This window comes from Sparus aurata, chromosome 1, assembly GCF_900880675.1.
Source record: "Sparus aurata chromosome 1, fSpaAur1.1, whole genome shotgun sequence".
Taxonomy (NCBI): Eukaryota; Metazoa; Chordata; class Actinopteri; order Spariformes; family Sparidae; genus Sparus; species Sparus aurata.
Genome location: NC_044187.1, coordinates 22,955,959 through 22,973,549, shown reverse-complemented (window position 1 = coordinate 22,973,549; position 17,591 = coordinate 22,955,959). Strand labels below are relative to the sequence as shown.

The window sequence follows — 17,591 nt, the reverse complement described above, 5'->3', positions numbered from 1 at the left end:
GTGGTGTAGCCACTTATAATGGGGTGCACCAACACTCCCAGCAGCTAGAGTTAAAACTACTGTAAATAAAATAAGTAAAACTTAAGTAAGTAAGTAAAACTTAAAAAAGGGGCGGAAATAATGTCTTCTCAAATGGACTTGGGATCTCTGAGCGTCCTGAGACTTCCATAAAAAATGGACAAGCTGCAGGTAGCTCTCTGACGCGTTATTCCCCCCCCCCTTTTCACTTGAGCTGTTTAGAAGAACACCACCACGCTGTTTTTCCCATGAAGCTCCAGAAATGTTTTGGTGACAGCAAAACTTTGGCTTTCAGTCAGCATGAGGGTGAGTGGATAATGAGTGACTTTACAGCTTTAGGTGAACTTATCCTTTAAGACAGTTTTAAAAAACAAGAATAACAATAATGTAACAGCACTATGCACAATAGAGGGAATAACAAGAGTAAAGTTCAAAATAACTTTTTGAATAGTTTCATCCGCCTTGGTTGTTAATGCTTTGTTTTGGGTCAGCGCCCAGTAAACCTGGCACAGACAGCCGGCCCTGCAGCGTCTGTTTAGTCATAACGAAAGTGGAAGTAAAGCTGCGGACCGACGCTGGATGGACAAAGCTCAGCAGCACAACGATCATTCCTCCTCCGAGAGACGGTGTGCTTGCCTTGCTGAGGAGCGTGTCGGGTAAGTCTTTACATTGTGTGTTTGTCATATTGACATTGAGGTGTGTCACACTGTCTTCTGGGCCTGTATGTAAATATTAACACATGTACAAAAATGATATGGTGCGGTAGGTAGGTAGGTAGGGAGGGAGGGAGGCGACGTGTGACTGCTACAGGTAAGTTAACTCACACGTGTTCATAATTTCATTAATGTAAATGTCGAGCATTGTGTTTTTTATGTCATATTTTAAATAACAGAAGTTGTCTATTTTGTCAGACATAATCGACTGTGGGTCACTGTGTCGTGTTCAAGGGCTTTTTGTGAACGCGGCCCCTCACTTAATTAAGCCAAACGGCTGCGTGTATCTTCTTATTGAGGTTAGAAAGAAGCGCTGCGCTGACAACAGGGAAGACGGGAGACATGCGTCAGCAGCAGGGAGCTGTTTGTACAGTGACAAAATAGGCATGTAAGTGAAAGTGAGTTCAGCGGGCAACTCGAGGCAGTTTGGAAAAGTGTTGGCACACCCTGAAGTACCCACCACAGATCTGCGTCCGCAAGCTTGTTTTCTCTGGCAAGGAGTCGCCTGTGCTGCTCTGCGCATCTAATGTGGTCTACATGAAAGTTTTCCCACAACTGTTCAGTAGATGTTTGGCAATAATTCAATTGGCATGATTTAAGAAATGGTCAGCCCAGCCATTGTGCAAATTACTTTGGTTCCCTTCAGAGACTGACCGATATATCAGTCTGCAGATATTATTGGCAGATATTGGCTCAACACTGATTTATCTATATCGGCCTGTTTGTTATTTGATTTGTGGCGATATGAAATCTTTTTTTTCTCTCTTTTTTAATGCAAAAAAGATGTTTAGGGTAATTCATATTGCTGAATTCCTTGTGAAGATTTCTTATTTTATTTATTTATGGTAAAAACTGTAAAATGTCCCGCCTCCTTTACAAACCTTTGTCAAGTGTTAGATTACCACCTTTGAGGGATGATAGCAAATGATATGTATAGTCAGGGGTGTCGCTAGGAGGGCAAAACATCCGGGGCCCGCAGACAGTCAGTGCGTTTACATGCACAGCTTAGTCAGATTACAGCCATAGTTCGACTATGCTGCTCAGTCGGACAACTGCAATTATCCGAGTATACATGCCAGTGAGAAAATCGAATTACTGGCCGAAAGCATGTCATACCCCGGTACGCTAGGTGGCGCTGTACCCATTTCAACTAGTGTTAACGGCGCACCTCCGGCTGACCTCTTTACGTCACCAGCTGCCTCGGCATTCAAGAAAGACGGCGTACGAAGAGCGAGACGAAGCTACATCTTTGTAGACTTCGTATATGGTGTACATGATAATTACACGGACTAGGGGCACTCTGGCGCTCTTTCTTGCGGTGATTTCGGAAGGAAAGCCGCCGCCGCCCGTCTACTTCCGGCTCACAGCCCCGGGGAAAAATCTCGCGCCTGCGCAGAACGCAAAATCCGATCCGATCCGCTGGAAACGTATACATGCAGGAATAATGCGACTTTCAATCGAATAATCTACGTAGTGTAATTCGACTATGAGAAATCCGATCCGGTCCGATTTTAGTCAGACAAAGGTGTATACATGCATCTTAAAAATCCGTTCATAGTCAGACTAACGCAGTAATTCGGTTTTCTTGAGTGTCATGTAAACGCACTGAGTGTTGCCTAAGTTACCTTGAAAAAGTAATCTGATTACTGATCACTGATTACTCCTTTAAACTCCTCCCTTCAAGCTTGATAGTACTTTGTTGCCAGCACAGAGTGTACAACGATCCTTAATTTTCTCATCTTTAGCTGTCAGAAACTCAAAATAATGACTGTATATAGAAGAAAGCAAAAATATATATTTTTACAGAGGAAAATCACAAAAATAATAGTAACGCACAGTGACTTGAATAAGTAACTTTAATCTGATTACTGGTTTGGAAATATTAACTTGTTAGATCACTCGTTACTGAAAAAAGTGGTCAGATACCGGCATCGGTGCCCGCAGGTAGAGTCTTTTTTTAACAGGTTCTGGGGATTTCTCTCCTGGGAAATTTTGAAAGTATGGCTGTTAAAGATGCAATTTCAACGTAGTTTGAGAAAGAAAGGAAGGCCATCCGTTGGGGTCCTCATCGTCATATTTCAATCACAAATAAAGCTAATTCTCCCTCACTAGGCCTACTGAGTAATGTTTACATTAAAGATATTATAGCCTGTGCTGTGTTTATAGGCTATTAAAGCAGAGAGAACATTCCCTATTATAATTTCTTGGCTTCATTGTCTATCTGCATTAGGCCTAACAGGAGGCTTTGCATATATACGGCCGGCTCGGCTGTAGTAATAATTAGTAGCAGTGAAGAGATCAAGTGAAGGCTTAGAAGGCACTAGAACAGCCAAGACGGTCATTTTGACCATTTTTAAATTTATATGTACAATAACTTTGTCTGAATTTGAATTTAGAATAGTTTTTATATAAATTACATAAAAGACAAAGAAAATATGGTGCTCTACCTATTTTGGCCATAAGCGGTCATAGTCACCGCACATCATTTCGCCGGGTTTCATATTTACATTTTTTGTGCTTATTTGTGGATTTACTTGTGAGCTAATTATTATATAGTTGTATTATAAAACCTGGTTGGCACCATTGGCAAACAAAAACGGGAGTTTCCCGCTTCGTGAAACAGCGTGCGGAGCTGTGAAGAATGTCTGCATCCTGAGCACCGTGCACACAGGTGTGGTCACCTTTAGTGGGGCGAAGGCAAAACCAGAGTCTGTGATTTACTACAACAACACCAGTACGACATGGACGTCCCGGACCAGATGGCGAGGGCGTACTCCGTCAAAGGCGGTACACGAAGACGGCCACTGGCGGTCTTCTATAACATCCTCGATCTGGCTGGGATCAATTCCTGCATCTTATTCAAGGAGCACCAGCAGCAGGAGAGCCCGGAGGAAAGTCCTGCAGCAGCTGGCAGAGGAGCTGAGGGCAGAATACATGGAGGGGAAAGCGGCCGAGGCAGTCGGCAAAAGGTGGGCAGCAGCGGAAGCAACCACCGCAGCAGACACGGAGACGGAGGCAGTGCCGGTCCGAAAGAGCTGCAAACAGAACCAAACGTCGGACACTTGAAATGCCACACGCCCGTGTGTGGTAACTGTGCGAGGAGAGCAGTGGTAATCTGTGGACACTGTGACCAGTGATTGCAACGGCTCTTTTTTTGTTATTGTTTTAGATCAGCGCGTTTCCTGCTTTTTGAGTATTATCATTTTATAATTTTTTTTATTATATATCATTATATATCATTATCGTGTTAAAATAAAATGTTTCATATATGTTTTCAATAAGTTACTTTTAATTGTTAATTTTCTTGTTCTGAGTTTTCTCTATTAAAATCATGTTTGAATATATGCAATTATTACAGTTTACTATGTGCAATGTATGATTATTGATAAATGTATAAATAAACTTGTTACACTTTGGTGTCATTTTGTTTTGTTTTTTAAATATCATGACACAATGAATTCATTCATCACTCAATTGGGTATTTACATGAGAGATTAGTGTTTAAATATTCCGGCCCTTCTGAAGTCCACTGACACTCCAATCAGAAACATATAATTTGACCGGATCTAACTCTAGGGTTGTGGAAAGCGCACTGTTATGCCTTAACCAAGATATCGATCATTAAGATTAATTGGATCAGATCTGACTGGAATGAACCCGCCACAGTGACTGGTAAACTGATTCAATTCACCCACCAGCACACAAATTCACCCGCATTTGGCAGGTGCTAATCTCCATAAACTGCAATGGTACTAAACAGTAGGCTAATAGACTATGCATGCATATTATCACAAACAGTTCATGGTTGGGTAGGTGAATTAAAGTCCACACAGACCGTACTCATGGTAATCATTGGGTCCTAAGCTCCAAGTAAAAAGGCCCATTCAATCTTTGTTTTTAATTCTTTACTGACTTCTCTTTCTGACATGAAATGGAGCATAATAAATATGCTGTCACAGGGCAGGTACTTGTTACAAAGTGCACATTTGGATTAATACATTTTAAATCAAAAACTTGAAACCCATGTAAAACTTTAGATTTGTGGTGTGGAAAAATGGTGTCCTCTGATCCAGCAGCAACCTTTGATGATTTAGTAACAAAGACAGGTGGCAATTCTGTGCTATGGAGGTATTTTCAGATTCGGAGAGACAGTTGTTGTCATATCCTCCTTTAGTTTTGGTCATTTCATTATAATATAGATCAGTTAATGTTTCAGTGTGGTAATGCTCCAGCACATGTTTTAAATCTTTTACACAGTTAATATCGAACAGATGCTTGGCTTTGAAAAAAAGAAAATGCAAAAAAATGGCACTCGGTCAGTAAAATGTCAATTACTTTGTTTATTCAACTTATTCAGCTCCAGTTTACTGTATGTGTTTATACCAACACTCACTTGGCCCTTAACTGTTTGTAGATGTTAATTTTTGTTAGAAGAAGTGAATTTTTGAAAGCGATTCAACTATGCAGGGGCTTTTTGTTTGTAATCTCACTGGACGAGTTAGAATGCCAGGTGCACGGTGGGGTGTTGGCTGCTGCAGTGTTTTGTCTGTAACCTTTGCGGCAGGGAGTCATTTTTGGTATTTGTTCCACATCTATCGCTGTTGTTCCCATTGGTGCAGCACTCACATTGTTCATGTCTGGTTACCTTATCCTGATTAAAGGGCTGAGTCGTTGCATGGGGCCTTATGCCTGTCAGTAGATTGAAATGTTCAATTACCTACGTGGTTGTAATGTTCTTACTACTGAAGGAATGTAGCCACAACAATATCCTCAGTGGTGACGGGAGTGTGTTTCCATCTGTCTGTATGATTCATCAGTGTCTAAATTCAGTCATGATGTTTAAACGTGACGACAGGCTCACTTCCAACTTAAAACACTCAGGTGTCCTCAGCAGGGTTAGGGTTTGCTTACTTGTACACAGATTGAGAATGACAGAAAAAAGTCAAGAGACTGTCTTTACTGTGGTGCCATTGTTCATTTACTTTCTAAAATTGGCTGTTTGAAGTGTCGTTACTAAGACTCGATTGTGTTACTGGCTTGTATCAAACTGACGATCTGTGCTACACCTGTCTCTCCGATCTCAAAAAAATTTGTTGAGTGCCAAGAATAGGATCACATAGATGATGGATTAGTGAACTGTAAAATGCCACTGCTGCTGGGACTAAAGTATCATCTTTGCACTCCACAATTTTGCAGATGATAAGCTTCAACAGCTGTCGTGAAACAACAACCATGAGGTCTTTCACACACTTGTGTTATCGGGGTGGGAAGTCCACAGACAGGCCAGGCCACGAGGGCCGTTTGAAGAGACAAGAACTTTGATAGAGCACATCCTGTGAGACCACTGAGTTTAACACAATATTACTGGAGTTAAAACCATAACGTCAGGTGCGTTGACCTGTCCCCCATGGTGGTGTGTATCCATTATTCCAGAGTTGGACTGACCTATCGTCCTTTTTGTTGATTTAGCAAGACATGGTATGTAATGTTCATTGTGTTGCAATCAGAAGATAAATTCATGGATTAGCCTAAATCCTGGCGTGGTAGTTTGGGGAGTACAGATGTTTCTCCACTGTGTCCAACAGTTTCAGACAGGCATCCGCCATCACACAGCTGCAGTGACTTAATTATTGCATTGGGAATGCACATGTTTATTGTGCTCGAATTCCTTCGCTCTCTGAATGACTGTCCACACTGTGGGTTTGCTTCTTATTTGTCCAGTTTAGTAATGTAAGAATTCCCACTTACGCCCTCAAACACAAGATCGCTTATTCCTTAAAGTCGCTTAGGGAAGATGGGAGGCCGTCCCTGCCCTTTTGTGTTGGCATAATAGTGACCATTTCTGAATGGCAAGTGAAAGCTTGTTGAACCATGGGGCGGAAATGATAACAGTCAGTTAAGGCCATAACAAGATGCTGCTGTGACTGTGCTGTGCTATGACATGAACCAGATCTGGGTTCAGGCAGGATATGAGACATGTGAGTAGCCAAGAAAGAACAAATAAATTAAAACAACAAACACTACCAAACCAATACTTCATAGTTATTTTTGAAAGGGAAGAATAAGCCAACAGGAAACAAACAGCAGAGCACAGGGGTCAGCGCAGCACTTCGAAATAAAGGAAATGAGCTCATATTTGGAACGTCTTAGACTCTTCAAGTGTGACCTTCTCTTTCAGTATGACTCTTTATCTGCTCAACTGAAACAGTTTAAGAGTTAGTTGACGGCCGGTCAAACGGGTTTCTGAAGTAGTTCCGGCCCTATGTTAGACAGCCACTTACAATATAACACTTGCATGTCTTTAGACTGACAAATGTATATATCAGATAGATTAACGCATGCATTTGTATGTGTATTGTGCAGCTTCCTGGCCTGAGTCAGCAGTCGCCAGCCTTCTTAGGATAATATTTAACCAATGAATAAACATTTAAGGCAAGACGCCGATAAGATATTACTATTGCCACATTTCTCAAGAAATCAAACTCAGTCCGTTTTCGATGACTGCATGCAATTCAATGTGAAAGTGATCAGTGACATGATACAATCTCTCATGGCTTCTGGCTCAGTCACTCTTTTTGAGTGATTGTGGATCATAGCTGGGAGACAAGGATCATTTCAAATACAAGTTGAAAACAAGTTGCAAAGGTGTTCCAATGTTTCCACTTAGGATCTAGTTTAGTTTCTGTTTTGTATTGTGTGTGTGTTTGTTTTTGTCATGTCATCTTAATATAAAAGCCTCTTTAAGGGACACATGTTGCAAATTAACTTGGCTATGAAAACTATGAATAAAATCTAATGCTTGAGAGCCTACTTGCTTTGATTTCCTGTTCAACTGCACTCACATGATAAGAGATTTGTCTTAGCAAAACAAACAAACTCCAGCTTTGGTCATTTTAGGAGAACTGAGCTGGGGAACTAAGGCCCATTGAGACTTACAAGAAAATCAATCAGAAAAATACCAACTGTGGGAACTGTGTGGTTGCAAAGGAAAAAAAAGAAAGGAAAGGACTGAAACCAGGTCAAAGATCCTTAAACAAAAGACAAAACAAAGCTGAAGTAGTGTGTAACCCAGCAGTTGATGGTTTTATCACGCTCATCATGCAGCTTCAAAGCCACAGTCTGTCTCGTTTCCCTGCTTTGTGTATGCCAAATGAGGGGAACTGCCCCTCCCAAAAGCGCAGGGCATGCAAAGAGATCTATCTATGCTGTTTTCACCTGGTAGGCAAAAGCAAGCTAAGTTGGACATCACAACAAAAGTGAAAGCAGAGACCTAGAGATCAGATTATGAGATTCTTTTCAATTGCCGGAGGGTTAAAGGAAACAGGAGGACATCACGTGGGTTCAGTGGTCACAAAAAGCAAATCCACAAATGAGCTTTGCACGATTGTATTATTTTAGCAGACTAACGAATGACAGGAACAGACTACTGTTAGTGCATGCTTAAGAAGAAGAACATCCGTCCGTGGTGCCACAACTGGAGCCATCTTATTGAAATTATTTTTAAAAAAGGTCAGATATCAGGTTGAATATTGGGTTGTCCGCCATGTAAGATCACATGTGCTAATAGCTGTTTGTGCCCCCTTGGTTTAGATTAGAACAGGCAGAGTCATTTTGAGACCGTTCAATGAGCCTTTTGTCTTTGTTGATTCGCTATTTGTGTCACTGGACGTGGTCCAATGCAAATAAGCGCTTTGAAACAAACTAGCCAGTAAACCATTTTTAGCCCTGGTGGTCTCGTCTCACTCAACTTGTGATCAGTTTAGTCCCCCTCAAGTCACAGACTTGTATGATGTTAGTGGAGGCTGTGTTTGTTTCAGGTGGAAACTTTGCAATGCAAAGCAGATTTCTGTACCAGTGATGTGACATTTTCTATAGGTTCTTTCCTCTCCTCTGCTAGTTTAATACCTTTCTGACTTGTCACAGCAGGGGGTATTATCACTGGCAAGCTAGCGGTTCATTTTTCTGCTAAAATTGTCTACATTTGGTGAAATCAGCTGCTTGTCTGCTCAGTCCAGGTTAACAGAGCGTGACTCACGGTGCGCCTGCCTTCTCCTGATGTCACTTTCTTTGCTGGGAGCAAACAAACCTCCCCAAAGTCACATAAACTCTTTTCACCCAGATTATGCTTCTTTGTTTCACTTCATTATACTTACTAGTATAATGGTATAACAATTGTCGACTAATAGAGACAATTGTGATTCTTACCGGCAGACGAAGGCCTCCCCTGCTGACTGGTGACTCCACGCACAGTCATCTGAGGTCAGCATTATTGGTTTCATCTGCTCATTTTTTTTTGCATGATGTGCACTGTGAAACCCCAATTACGCACATCAGATCCACCGCGAACTGAGTTAAGCTTGTGCAACTAGAACTATGTTGCAATACCTAACTAAAGGAGCAGTGCAGTTTTTGTTTATTTTAAGAGAGAGAGTTCTGTCTTCTACAAGTGAAATTTATTTGCCATTAATTTCATCAGCCCCTTATTCACTGACCTCTAATGCATAATCGTAATCCCACCATATAGTGAGACCCAGGTGATCCTGAGCACCTCTGGTCAAAAAATACCGATAGTACCATTGTGCACCTGACTTTGACTTTCCTTTGCATTCTGTAGGTTGATGCGCAGAAATAAACCCTCCATGGGTGTATGTGTTTGTTCCATTTTAACATGTGTCCTCATTAAAAATTGTCATTTCAGGTAAATGAACATGGCCTCCATTGGTATCTTTATCTTCACTGTCATCTACATCACTGTAGTGAATGCCGGTAAGTTCTGCCTCATCTGAGAGTATGAAGTATGAAATTCTCCCTGCTACTGATGAAACGTTCCAACCCTTTTCAAAAACACATTTTTCTTCTACAGGCTTTGTAAATGTGCACTGCAAGACTGAAAACGTGGGACAGTATGGCCAGCAGTCACTGCTGGATTGTGCTGTCGAAACTTCGCAAGAGGCAACAGGCGCGGTATTCCGGACAGTCAGTTGGAAGAAAGAGGGAATTGACGAGCCCTTACTGCTTTTTCACAAAGAGGAAACTATAAAACAGCCAGGCTACTCGTTTGCTGAACCATCCTGGAACAACAGGAACATGAATGTATCCCTGCACATCACCAACACTACTGTGGAGGATCAGGGAGTTTATACATGTACGGTGATGACAGACAGTGGTGGTGAACCAGCGAGACCACCCTTAAAGTCACAGGTGAGAGCTTCAGCCATGTTTAACAACTATGTGGCACAGAGAGACAGAAATCTTTAGTCTTCAAAGCTAATCTCTACAAATCACCTCAAAGCTAAGCCACGATTAAAGTCTTCCCTGTTTCTGTTAACATATTATATGTTCTAGTTACACAGAGAAAAATGTTCTTGTTGAAAGATTTAATTGTGGCCTTGATGGAATGAAGATTGTTTAGAGATCAGGGGACTTTCCTCCACTAGCAGATTGGTATTTTCCATGAAACAGATTCAGCTGTCTCTCTCTGTTGGACGCTTTCTGTTTCATTGTGACAAATAATCAAAATCAAAAATACCTTCTGTAGGCACTTTCTTCATTATTTGCATTTCCTTCCACATACTGTACTCCAAAGAACGAGTCAAATATTGTAGTCAGTGATAATTTTGCAATACTTTCTTGGTGTCATTTAATTGACGTTGTGGTGCAATGTTCAGCTTTATGATCATGTTCGCTTTCTCTTCACAGCCAAATACAGCAAACCTACTATAATCTCTGAACCTGAGAAGATCAGTCAAAGTACAGGTGGTACCCTGGTTTGTACCTCTGTTGGTGGCTACCCGAAAGGTCAGATCCGCTGGTTTGGTGAGCTCAACGAGGATTGGACAGAGAGCTCTGTCATGGAGGTGAAGGAGACAAAAAGTGGTCTGTTTGACCTCTCGAGCAAGCTGACTCTGCTGCGAGCATCCACTTACTCCAAGTACACATGCGCAGTGTTCAACACCAGTGGAGGCAAAGAGGATGAGACCACATTTGAAGTACCAGACGGACAAGACACATCAGGCCACTCAGGTATTCAGGTGTTCTTTAATGCCTTTTGGCTCAATCCTGCATCACACACTGAATTGTCATGTAGGAATGTCCACCACAGTTACATATGAGCTCATCCTTCCCCTTGAACTCTGACGCAGCACGGATGTCACGATTGTTAGATAAACACACCTTCATTTAGGAAGAGGAACTTGAACCACATGCCAACTGTAGTGCTTTTACTGTTCTTGTTGTTGGCTTTGGAGTTTAAAGAGGTATGAATTTTCCAATGAGTGAAAACTAAGGTAGAAAGAGAAACAAGTAGAGAAAAACAGAAGAAGAAAGAGAAAGCCCTCAGAGCCTGTAGCTTAATATCCATTATTTCCATCATTTAGCACGATGGCTACTTTATTTTGGCTTCCACCTCTTTGCCAGTGCTATTTGCAACGTTTAATCAGATGTGATCTCAATTAGAAGTGCTGTTTTGGTTTTGTTAATACACAGTCCTGAGACTTCATGTTTCCCTTTTTGAATGATGAACACAAACCACCACTTCCTAGTGTTATGGAGAGGAATTTCCTTTCACACAGGCGCAGTGTGTTTAAGTGCAGCTTTTTGGCAGAGACACAGGCAACACGAGGTGATTCAACAGTCGACACTAGTTCTTTGTAGTCGATATGGTGCATCCGAGTCATCAAGTCTTCAGGAGTATGTTGGTCTTTAACCGAAAGCAACCATCATGACAGGTTGGACTGACCTAGTAAACACTGAAACACCACAAAAAAGCCGGAGCCTTATATAAATACAATCCAGAAAAGATTGAAGTTTTGGCCCCCCCGCATCACTACATTGTGTGTTTGTTTTGTCTGAAGGCAGCCATGTCCTGTGCCGAAGTTTTGATAGACAAGTCGGTGATTAGCCAGGCTGCAACATGTCTCTAAAGCTGATCTGACTTCAAAACTTCAAAACAATGCTCCGCACAGAGAAAGAAAACTATACACGTGTGAAAATATGGCTTTTTGATTCACTATTAGACAACAATATTAAATCATCAACAGGTTTCCATGAGGCACCCTAGCTGAGCTGTTATGTGTGTTCTTGCAGCTGCCACGTACAGTAAAATGTCATTCATTATCAGCTGATCTTTATTTGTCGTTGCAATCTTGCCTGCCATCTTGTTTACTTTCTCTACAAGGCTGGCGTTTTCACTCAGGGCTGATGTCCAAATGCAGACCCCAGCAAGAGTAAAAGAGAAAGTGAATGTAGGCAGCTAACTATTACAGGGGGAATTTCCACTGTGCTTACATACCTCATTTTAACAAACACTTCTTTCCTCTTTTTGTTCATGATTTGAGGGATTAGAGCATTAAATCTTTGTTATTCATTTATTCAGGCAGGGGACCAGGAAAGTCGTCTGTTCAAGTCACATCAATAGTTGCCGCTTTGGTGGTCATTGGATCTTTGATCGTAGGATTGCTGGGAGTGATCCTTTACAAAAGGCGATTTAGACGTGAGTATCCACACAGGGCCTCGTTTGGCTTTTGGTCTAAATGTATTTCATTGTGAGTATGAACATAACAGGTGTAAAAAGGTACAAGAGAAAATGTCTAAGCACATCTAGCTCTGTACGTATGGAATTAAATGAACTTGATGAATGAACAAAAACATCTTCCAATCTAGTGTTTGTAATGCAACATTATGAAAAAATCAGAACAGTAGCTACCGTTAAAAACTGTGATGCTAACCCTTTTACTGTAATGAAAACAATAGTGACTGGCATTACCGACAGAGCGTGCAATTACAGCAGTACTTCTGCTACTATGATATTTAGTAGTCCATCAACAATAAAGCGTTACAAGGAAATAAGCGGACAATAGATGAAGATTAGCTGCAGGTGGAAAAACCTGAATAACACCTGGCAAGCGGACGTGTTATTCTTGATGGGATAGTACAACCTCTTTTATTGTGAGGCAGGATAAGTGTAGCTTTCATCATCTTCAAACAGTAGAGCAAAAACATTTGTCATTGTTCGGCAGTGTGGAAAATATCCTACAACACTGTGTGAAGTAAGCAGACGTAGATGTTTGCAGCCAGTGCGTCATAACAAGAGTTTTTCATTCATTCATCATATTTCTTTACAGAAGCCCGGAGGTTCTCTGCAACACCCCTTATGAGTACGTCCGTCTTAGGACATCCAATACTGCCGCTTTTGTTCTTTTCTAACTGGGACGACGGGTTCACATTTGGTGACAGTGACTTTAAATGTCAGTAATCGACCGTACTAAACAAAACCTGAACTGAAAAAAGGAAACACTGACATTGAAACACGTACTGACACCTGAAAATGTTTCGATGGAAAATAAAGAAGACATATAATGTTTTTTTATTTAAATGTGTTTTAATGGCACATTCTCATGTTAAAACACTGTCATTAAAAAAAGGTAGACATAGGAGAAAAATCAGATGACTGTGACTTGAAAAACACCAAAATACAAATATACCAAAAGTTCCACTGAAAAATAAATCACAGACATTAAAACTGAGTTACCAATTTTAATATCTGTGATTTATTTTTCATTGGAATTTTATTCCCACCACAAATGTATCTTTGCCAGTATGTACTTATTTCAGTTCAGGTTTAATTTTCAGTTGTCAACATTTAAAGCCACTGTATCTACCGCATAGACTTTTGAGGTGAAAAAAAGGGTTTTATCTTATGATTATTTGTCATTTCTATTTGTCAGCTAGTTTTTTTGCTGACTGAAACCAAAAAAGAAACCCTGCCACAAAGCTGATTTACATTTGCTTGATTTTTAAAGATGTTTTACTCTCTTTTATTACTCTCTAGTGGCCTCCTAGACAGTGTCTCTTTAATCCCGCATGACATCTAACTAACTCACAACAGACGGTCCGATCACATTCCAAGCCTGTTCAAGCACGCACTCCTCCTGCCGTGTTTTGAACTTTGGACTACATGTTGATCACTGACCAAAAACTTTCGCAGTATTTCGCAGTAGTATGTACTACCTTGGTGTCACATTATTAACATAAAATAATAAACTGCTCCCTGGGGTTTCCTCTAACTTTAAAGATGTCCTGGGAAGTACAGTCATATGTATTACACAGGACATTAGGGTTATTTTTCCATGACTTGTTTAAAACTAGGCTTGGTTTCTAATCACCACTCTTTGAATCATGAGATAATCAGATTCATGTGTTGGAAACTTATCACAGGGGATTTTCCTATGCTTGCAGGTCATGAACTTGCTTAGTTTGGTGATGGTTTTACACCCGTGGACTGTAACCCACAATAAAACCTTGAATTTTTTCCAGGTGAGCATCGGGAAGTCCGTGCATTTGAGTCAGACGCCGAGGAAGGTAAGCCTGAAATACAGCATTGTTGCTTACTGTGCCCCACTAATAAAACGTGTTTTACTACTGTTTCTAAAATGACATGTATGAGGATTTACTCAGACTCTGATGTTAAACTTTTTGCAGGAGGTGGTCAGGAGGTGGATAAAGAATACCAAGACACCATGGCCTGAGGTGATTTTAATGTTCCCAGTAAATAGCTGTAAATATTAGTTTCACCTCAATATATTTATGTGTATTGGCAGTCCATTGACTAAAACTCTCTCACTCTTTCTCTCTGCAGGAGGTACAGCATGTGACGGGAATATGCAAACTTACTGGAAACCTGATATCACAACTTCCTTGTTTGCTAAGTGTCGGTCTGTCGCAGCAGTTTTCCTACTGCAAAGAACTGTGTATATAATCAGGGATAACTCTTATTACTGTGATTTACCAAAGGAAATGTAAGCACTTCATTCACCAAAAGGGTCACCAAATCAACACTCTTAGCTCTAGGTAACAAGATCTTGACTGATTGTAAATAGGTGACAGACACTTAAAGGCGGGACCTGTAATCTTAAAACTCTGATCAACTAGATTGTGATCAATTTGTATCATCCACGACAAAACCAACTCGATAGTGATTTTAGGATGGCAGCGAATCTCTAAGATGTGCAGGGAAAATGTTGTCTTGTGTTTGTTCAGCCCATGCAGTGACTGTAGCCTTTGGCAGCTTGGCAGGAGCACCAGTCCTCTCACTTCCTTTTTTTTCATATTATGTAAGCATTACAAGGAAAGCGTATCATATTCATGGGATAGGTGCAGGGACTTAGGAAATGGTGGGGAAATGCTCCAGCTAGTTTCTCAGATTTGACACCTTTTTTTGCATTTTTCACTTCACACATGACTTGGAAGTTGGTTTGAGGGTTTTAAAAGACGTCATTGTGTCGACGCCAAATCCCATGAAAAGACTCAAAGCAGCTAGACACTTCTCTGACTAAGCACGTTTTGACATTCCTACCCTGTCTACGGCTGCTGCCTTTCTGCCTATTTATCTTTTAAAGCTTTGCAGCGACGACGTCTTTTAGCAAACATGACTCAAGGACGAGTAATCATTTGTTGCCCTAGAAATTACTAGTGGCACCAGGTGGGATTGACTCAAACATATGAAGGAAGTAGCAGACAGTTCAGACCAGCGATACTCAATTTATGGCCTGCGAACCAGAAAGGGTGTCGAGTGGTCTGCTGACCATTTTCAGATTCACAATGAAACTAGTTGTATGGATTCATTCATTAAGAGAGTCTGCTGGAAGAAATTCTGGTCACAGACACTCCTGGTTACCAGACACAACGGCGCTGTAAGACAGAATGCCAGGACCAGACAGCGGGATTTAAATGCCAATTTTGTATAATGGTATAAATCAGGTTCTAAGTAACAGAGAGAAGGCTGATGTTTGTGTGAGGGTGCACAAGTTACAGAGGAAAGGGGGATTTTTCTAATCCCATAAATGTGAATTTTACACCAGAAGATTTTTAATATGCTATTCATTCTGTCCCTGATAGGAGCAGTTTATGTTTATGAATCATTGCTACATTTGAGTGATTGAATAGTGGAAACTTTTCCAGCCTTGTTGAATTACGTATAGACTCTTTCTTAAATGCGGTTGCAGCTATTATGTATATATATGTATTTTCAAATAGCCTATCTCGAGCCTAGTGTCAGTATCATTTTAAGGTACTTTAAAATAAAGAATTTAAAGTAAGATGAGACATGGACCTTTTAATGTTTATCTTATTAGCTAAATATTATTAATGTTGGTGTATGAACTGGCCTCATCACATCCTGTCGTTAAGCTTCCCTGCATAAGACAATCATCAAGCCACTACGTTGACGACAAGAGTATATATGTCAAAATCCGGCTGTCTCAACACAGCTGGTGACACCGAATGATCGATTACATTGCGTGTTTTATTTGCGGCAATTAATCAGAGCAGCATGTCATGTTCCTGAGGGAAACCCTGGGTGAAGGTCTTTGGCAAAGACGAATAAGCTGCATCAGGCTATGGACACACAGGCAACACTGTTATTAGATCAGTTCATGTTGGTTTTTGTCTTTTAATGGGATTTGTAGAAAACTTTTAAAAAGTAGGGTATCACCAGCCATTTCCTTGAAGGGTCTTTGCTAAGAAGTTTCTTTTAAAGTTTATTGGTTATTTCCTGCTGAAAGACAAATAATAGAGAACACTCCACCCCCGCTTTTTCATATCCCTTTTTTGACCACCGAGAAAGTTTGCTCGATAGATTCCGATAGATTCACACCGCCATGTGTCACATGATGTTCACTTGTCACTCACTTGCTATTGCAAAATACTAAAAGACATGTTTGTCTTTCTCTAACTGTCTTTGTTGTTTATGTAACCTCTGGCAGCAGTATGCACCTTAATTGCCAAATCTACTCTTATCTCCTTCAGCTCAGACGGGTTTTTGGTTTCATTCTTACGACCTGAGACCAGCCTTCAGATAAATGGCTGCCATCTTTTGGAATCTAGATTCCTGGTCTGAGACGTGTCTGTTGACAAAGCAGGGCATGACAAAATATCCTGTTCTTTACTTAAAGCAAAACAAAATGTTAGGTGTGCTCAACACAAACATCTTATCGTCCTCAGAAGTATATGATTAATCTCGGCTCTGTAAAGCAAATTTATGAGGGTTAATCATTGACTTTTCACATGGAGAGCAACAACAGGATATATGTTTGGAATGTAAAGTTGATTTCAGAAATGTACAAACCATGTGAAAGATGCTCTTATGAATACCATTTTGTACTTGTATATATACTGTTTTAAAAATCTGTGAAAACTTTAATTCTGTGTGTGTGAGTGTATGCTTTTCATGCAGTTTTTACATCTGCTCTGAATGTAATGTGCCACTGAATCACAGGCAGTACAAACATTTTGATTACCCTTTGTTGTATTTACATGCACTGTATACACTGGGACCTGTGATGTTTTTAATTTTAATAAAAATACATCCTCATCTGTAAAAAAAAAAAAAAAAAAAGGATTGTGTTTGAATGATTTGTTCGTTGTTTTGTTTGCTGCGCACTCATGTAGATTATATTACACCAGCCACAGGGCTTGTAATAGGTAATGGTAGAACATGTCTGGACACAACAACAACGTCATTAACTCCTGCTTGGAAAACAGGAGGGAATGACGTAATGATTCAGCTTGTGTTAAGATTTATTTACTGGCCTTAATGTGACAACTGATACTCCTGTCTATAACACATTACCACCTCTAGTGGTACCTCTGTTTCCTATTCTGCTGTTAGAATGATTCAATTCATGCTACTCCTTTTTCTTCAGTTTCTTTTACTTGAAAATTGTTTTCTCCGTGGATCAACGGATGCCGTGTAACATTAACGCTGAGTAATGAAGTCTCTGACTCTGGATTAGGGGTCTTATCACTTTAAATGTCATTCCTTATCTGGCAGACCTTGTCAATTCATGTATATCAGTAAATAAA

General features: G+C 40.5%; 1 long non-coding RNA gene across 2 annotated transcripts; it reads left to right on the top strand.

The window, feature by feature from the left end:
- The first annotated feature begins 286 nt into the window (after positions 1-286).
- On the top strand, positions 287-9,926 carry LOC115589486 (uncharacterized). Of its 2 annotated transcripts, XR_003985531.1 has the most exons (4): positions 287-324; positions 510-674; positions 9,430-9,497; positions 9,595-9,926. It is a non-coding gene; the product is annotated as an uncharacterized LOC115589486 (long non-coding RNA). The 2 variants fall into 2 exon arrangements; XR_003985530.1 differs by lacking the exon at positions 287-324 and having other exon boundaries at positions 388-674.
- The last annotated feature ends 7,665 nt before the right edge of the window (positions 9,927-17,591 follow it).